Here is a 6600-nt window from a genome sequence, read left to right on the forward strand (position 1 = left end):
GGTATATTTTCCCGATATGCAGAAGGGAAATACTTTTTCCTCTCTGTTTCTTTTGCAGGGCACTGGATAAGAACATGGAGGACCGTTAGGCTATCGCCGCACCTACTACAAGTAGGAGGATCCCCGCCAGTCAAGAGGTAGGAGTGAGTACTGAAAGTGTGTCCTATTCTTAATCGGCAAAGAAGTACTTCTTTGTACCGTGCTGTTTTGTCACTTATCCAATTCTGCAGTTTTGGTTTTATAATACGTAACTTATTCAATGTTTGTGTATCCCACTCTGCTTGCCAATGTTTCCTCAATCTACGGCGCAGAGAGGGCTTTAGGTCTGTGGCAGGAATGGGGATATTTCCATCTGTGTCGCTAAAACTCACTGACGTAGCATTTTCGTCAGCAGCTACGTTGCCTTTTATACCTTTATGGCCAGGTACCCAGCATAGGGTAATCGCTTGGTTGCACATATACGCGAAGCACAACAAGCTATACAGCTCATTCAAAACTGGATTACCATGATTTCGCAAGCTAATTAGGGCTCTCACGACACTTAATGAGTCTGTAAATACAACAGCCTTAGCGATATTTCTGCGCCTTATGTTTTTAATAGCCGAAAGTATAGCGTACGCTTCTGCCGTGAAGATACTAGTGTGTGGGTTTAGTGGTCCAGATGTTGAAAATGAGGGTCCGAGAGCTGCGTACGCAACACCAGCAGGAGACTTTGAGGCATCTGTGTAGTATTCGTCACAGGAATACTTCTCTTTAAGTTCTAGAAAATGCGATTGTATGTGGGCCTCAGGTGCTTGTTTCGATATTTCTAAGAAGGAGATGTCACATCTTATAGTCTGCCACTCCCAAGGCGGTGGAAGCCGTGTAGGAGCCATTAGGACATTGTGTAAAAGAGGGACCCCTGTGTTTTCTGAGAGCGCTTCCAACCGGAGGGACAGAGGAGGCCTTGTGGCCGGGTGGTTACGAAACAGCCTAGCAGTGGACAAGTCGCATATAGTGGAAGGATGTTTAACATCTGAGCTAACTTTCAGGGCGTAGGAGAAAGTTAAATATGTCCTTTGGTAGTGCAATGACCATTCGTTTGATTCGACGTAGAGGCTTTGCACAGGGCTAGTCCTAAAGGCGCCTGTAGCAAGGCGGATACCTAAGTGGTGAATAGGATCTAGCATTTTCAAAGCGCTGGGTGCGGCAGAATTATAGACTATTGCTCCGTAGTGAAGCCGTGTTAATATTAGGCTTTTGTAAAGTTTTAGAAGGCACCGTCTGTCGCTTCCCCAAGATGTACGTGATAAGAGCTTCAGCAGATTGATAGTCTTGAGGCACTTTGCCTTAAGGTACTTCAGGTGTGGCACAAAGGTTAGTTTACTGTCTAGAAGGATCCCTAAGAATTTGTGTTCACAGCTCACAGATAACCGTTCTCCATTGAGATTGAATACGGGTTCCGGCAGTATACCTCTCTTTTTAGAGAACAGAACGCATGTACTTTTTCTCGGATTTAGCTTAAAACCATTTTCGTCCGCCCAATTAGATAATTTATTTATGCAAAGCTGCACATGTCGCTCACAGATACTTGGATTACATGATTTAAAACCTATCTGGATATCATCTACGTATACAGAATAAAACATATTACGTGGTATGGCAGTCTGGATGGAGTTCATTTTGACAATAAAGAGAGTGCAGCTCAGCACACCTCCTTGTGGAACACCAGCCTCTTGCGTAAATGGACGAGACAGAGCGTTACCAACTCTAACACGGAAAGTGCGATCCGAGAGGTAACTCTGAATGACGCATAGCAAGTTGCCTCGAACTCCCATTTCAGACGGATCACGGAGGATTCCAAAGCGCCAGGTTGTGTCGTATGCCTTCTCCATATCTAAAAATACGGACAGGAAAAACAGTTTATGGACAAAGGCATCACGGATATTTGTCTCGATGCGGACAAGGTGATCTATTGTGGATCTACCCTCTCTAAAACCGCACTGTAAGGGATCGAGTATCTTGTTGCTTTCAAGAAAATGGATGAGGCGACGGTTAATCATTTTCTCAAATAATTTGCATATACAACTTGTCAGAGCTATAGGCCTATAACTGTCGGGTGAGGAAGGGTCCTTGCCCTCTTTGAGAATGGGGATTACGATTGCTTCTTTCCAGGCAATCGGAATGTAGCCTGCGGAGAACATAGAATTGAAGAGTGACAGTAGTGTTTCTTGGGTTTCAGGGTGTAGGTGTCTGATCATCGCATACATTATTCTGTCACTTCCTGGGGCGGACTTGTTGCAATAGTTCAGTGAGGCCTGGAACTCAGCCATTCCAAATGGACGATTGTATGCTTCATTGGATGAGCTGTTCCCACCCAATTTCATTTGTTCTGCTAGTCGCTGGTATTTTAGGAATGTATCTGTATAATGAGATGCACTTGAAATGTGCTCGAAATGTGCTCCTAGACAATCTGCCTGATCCTCAAGAGTGTCTCCTTGTGTACTTAATAAAGGTAAGGGATGAGTTTCGCGACCTTTTATTTTGTTCACCCTGTTCCAGGCTTTTCGTTCTTCTGTATACGAGTTAATGCTGCTGATGTAGTTTTTCCAACTTTCTCGTTTAGCGCGGCGGCGCGTTCTTCTACCTTGCGACTTGATCGCCTTGAAATTAATCAGATTCTCTGTGGTTGGGGAGCTACGGAGGACGCTCCAAGCCTTGTTCTGCTTTTTCCTGGCTTCCCTACACTCCTCATTCCACCATGGAATACGTCGTTTCGAGGGCAACCCATTTGTTTGGGGAATGCATACTGATGCAGCCTCAATAATGAACGCTGTTATGTATGCTACTGCGTCGTCTAAGCAAAGTTCAGAGATATTATTCCAGGGCAGCTGTGTGAGTTCACGAAACTTTGTCCAGTCGGCTGAGTCAACTTTCCATCGAGGAAGATATGCATGACACTCACTTTGTTTTTTAAGGTTTAGAACGATGGGGAAGTGATCACTTCCATAAGGGTTATTAATGACATCCCACTGCAGATATGGCACAATTGTACTAGACGCTATGCTTAGATCTATCGAAGAAAATGTTCTGTGTGTAGAGCTGTAAAATGTTGGCTTTTCCTTGTTCAGCAAGCAGGAACTTGAAGAGAACAGGATGTTTTCTACAAGCCGTCCTCTCGCATCACAGCGAGAGTCGCCCCACAGTGGGTTATGCGCGTTTAGATCACCGACGACTATGTAAGGGTGATGCAGCTCATCAATAAAGCTTTGAAATGTTGTGCTAGAGAGTTGATAACTTGGGGGGATGTATATGGACGTGATAGTAACTAGTTTATTGAATAGTACTGCTTGGATAGCAACTGCCTCAAGAGGGGGTCGGAGTTGCAGTTGCCGACAAGCAACGCCTCTGTCTACTATTATTGCTACACCGCCGGACGATGCAACAGCATCATCTCGGTCCTTCCGGAAAATAGCGTATTGCCTAAGAAAGTTTGTCTGCGTAGATTTAAGACGTGTCTCCTGAACACACAGCACCTTTGGATTGTATTTGTGTAAGAGTTTTGATATCATCGAGGTTGTGGATCAGGCCTCTCACGTTCCAGTGTAATATTTGTGTATCCATCTTGTTTGTGTTTATGTGCGGTGTGTCAAGAGATATCACTTAGGTTGGTTCAAGGGACCTTTCCAGGCCCCTTGATGCGGGGTATTTCTTTTTTGTTGGCGCGCTCCAGGGAGCAACGCCGTGCCTTCGGCGTCTCAGACGCCGGAGAAGTTTTTGTTACATCCATCGCCTCGTCAGAGGCGCTGGATGACGCCCGCTCAGCGGGCACGCGCGGGGGTTTTTCGGGCCTGTCTGCGCGAGCAGTGGCCCTGGGACCGGCAGGCTCGGAGGTCTGCTGGCCCTTCGTCGTAGGGGGCGGAAGAGCCGTGGCTGCTCCCGCCAGGGGGGCTGATGGCGTAACCGCCGTCACACTCCGTGTGACTTGCGCGGCCGCCTGAAGATGTAGCGCTGCCCCCCGGCGCGCCACATCGGTGTAGGAAGGACTGGACTGATTTTGGAGTGCGAAACGCTTACGTGCCTCTGGAAATGATAGGTTCAGTTTTACTTTCAGTTCTATGATTTGTTTCTCTTTTTTCCAAGTAGGGCATGATCGAGAGTAGGCGGGGTGGTCTCCTTCACAGTTGGCACAATGGTTTGTTGATGTACAGGTGTCCGAAGCGTGTTCAGAAGAACTACACTTCGCACAAGTAGCACGTCCTCTGCAGTTCTGTGACCCATACCCAAAGCGCTGACACTTGAAACATCGACGTGGATTTGGGATATACGGTCTCACGCGAAGCTTACCGTAACCGGTTTCTATTGTTTCAGGTAGGTTGCAGGTTCCGAAAGTAATGATTATGTGTTTGGTAGGTATTTGCTTGTCATCTCGCCTCAAGGTTATTCTTTGAACTTTGACTACGTTTTGGTCTTGCCATCCTTCAAGCAGTTCGCTTTCGCTCAGTTCAAGGAGGTCATCTTCTGAGACGACCCCGCGCACTGTGTTCATTGTTCTGTGTGGGCCCACTGAGACGGGAATTTCCCCAAATGCTACAACTTTCGACAGTTTGTCATACTGCACTTTGTCGCGGAGTTCCAGAAGAAGATCGCCACTTCCCATCTTCGTTACTTTATAGCCTGGGCCAATTGCTTCAGTGAGAGATTTAGCTACAACAAATGGTGAGATCATTCTGACTGTTTTCTTATCGTTCTGACTATGTACAACGTGGTATTTTGGGAAAGATTGTTTTGGCTGCATAAAGAAAGTGAAAGTCTCGTCGGTGCGCCCCCTCTTCAGGGAGCGATGAGGTAGCGGAGGAAAGTTATTTGCCATATAGAGCAGGGAAATTCGGCGGCGATGGTGGCCACCCACCACCGAGCCCAACAAGGGGACGCTACAAGGTTGGAAGAATACCTGCAGACGCCAGCCATGCATCGCCGCTATAACCTAATATATATATACCCAAGGCAGGATATATTACACACGGTTAACCCTAGCCGCCAGGAAATACGGAAGTAATAAGAAGTGAAGAGAAGACAGGAAAGATGGAAAAGTGGGAGAGAAAGACGAAGATTGGAGAGGAGGACAGGAAAAGGCGACTGCCGATTTCCCCCGGGTGGGTCAGTCCGGGGGTGCCGTCTATGTGAAGCGGAGGCCAAAGGGGTGTGTTGCCTCCGCCGGGGGGCCTTAAAGGTCCAAACACCCAGCATCGGCTCAACCCCCAGGATCCCCTTTTCCCCAGACACGGCGAAGCCGCGCACGGCTACACGCGGGAGGGTCCAACCCTCGTGTGCTCGGGTACGTGGTGGCGCAACACACCAAACGCCTGCTGACGCAGACGCCCCTGCGGGGGCGAACTTGGCTACAACCGACGCGATAGTACGCTACGAATACACAGAGGTGGCCACAACACAGGCTCTCAAGCAGAGCATGCTGGACGCTCGCAGAATTCCTTCTACTCGCACTCAAGACCAAATGCGTGGGTGCCGTTCAGAAGACAAAATTTTCGAGTTACTAGTTCCTGGCGTTTGAGCTCCTTGGCTTATCTCTTGTGCATTCTGCAGGCGCAAGAAACGCACTCCCGTGTTATCACTCTTGACGATTGGTCATCGCGTTTTCGACAAGCGTGGGTACCGAAAGAAGGCCTAAATTGTTGCGGGGACATAAAAATTGCCACAAACTTGTCGCAGTAAGATTCTGTACGCGCCAAACTGTCACCACGGCCGAGCTGCTTTTCGCTGCGTCACAACAGGCGCGGCAAGTTGGCCTCATAACATAAAAGTATCGAAAAGAATTTTAAAGCGCGAAACCACGCACCACGGCCGAGCTGGTTTTCGCTAACCGAGTCACAGCGCCTGGCCCACTGCGCTCGAAAGCTAGCCCAAAAGGTAATGAAATTAGTTTCAATAATGTTGGCAGTCAGAGAAAGCGCCAAAAAAAGTCCCAGTAAAATTCAGTACACGCGAAACTGCGTCACAGCACCCTGTGCGACTAGCGTGCCCAAAAACTACCGAAATTAGCTCAAATATTATTGGGGCTTGTAGGAAGCGTCGCAAACATCTCCCAGTACGATTCTTTATTTCAAATTAACTGCTCCACGACGGCCACCCTGGTCTTCGTTAACTAAGTCACAAGTCTAGCCTAGGTGCCGGGCAGTAAGCCTAATTGCTTGAAGTGCATCGCAGACTGTCGAACTAAGTTTCTCACCTTGCCGTAGTCCAATAGTGCAGTGCTGCCATGTCGAAGTTCCGAATGAACGCAATAATTCGCCGGGAGGCCACCAAACCAGGCTAAATCCTAAAATAGAAAAACAGGCAGACGGGGGCCCGAACAGTCCAACGCTCAGATGCGCGGCCGGTCACTCTCGCTTCGGCGGTGTGTCTGACGAATGACGCAAACATCGGGCTCGTCATTCGCCGGTTCGCCTGTCGCTAGGCAACGGAAATAAGCCGCAAAGTTTAATTTAATTTACACGCAGATATTTTAAAATTTTCCGGGAAAGAATAAAAAAAATAAAAGAATTTATGTTAATCTCATTTCACATTCTTCTTTTTTTCGATGCTCGCGGCCCCAATTAGTCG

This window comes from Dermacentor albipictus, chromosome 2, assembly GCF_038994185.2.
Source record: "Dermacentor albipictus isolate Rhodes 1998 colony chromosome 2, USDA_Dalb.pri_finalv2, whole genome shotgun sequence".
Classification (NCBI taxonomy): domain Eukaryota; kingdom Metazoa; phylum Arthropoda; class Arachnida; order Ixodida; family Ixodidae; genus Dermacentor; species Dermacentor albipictus.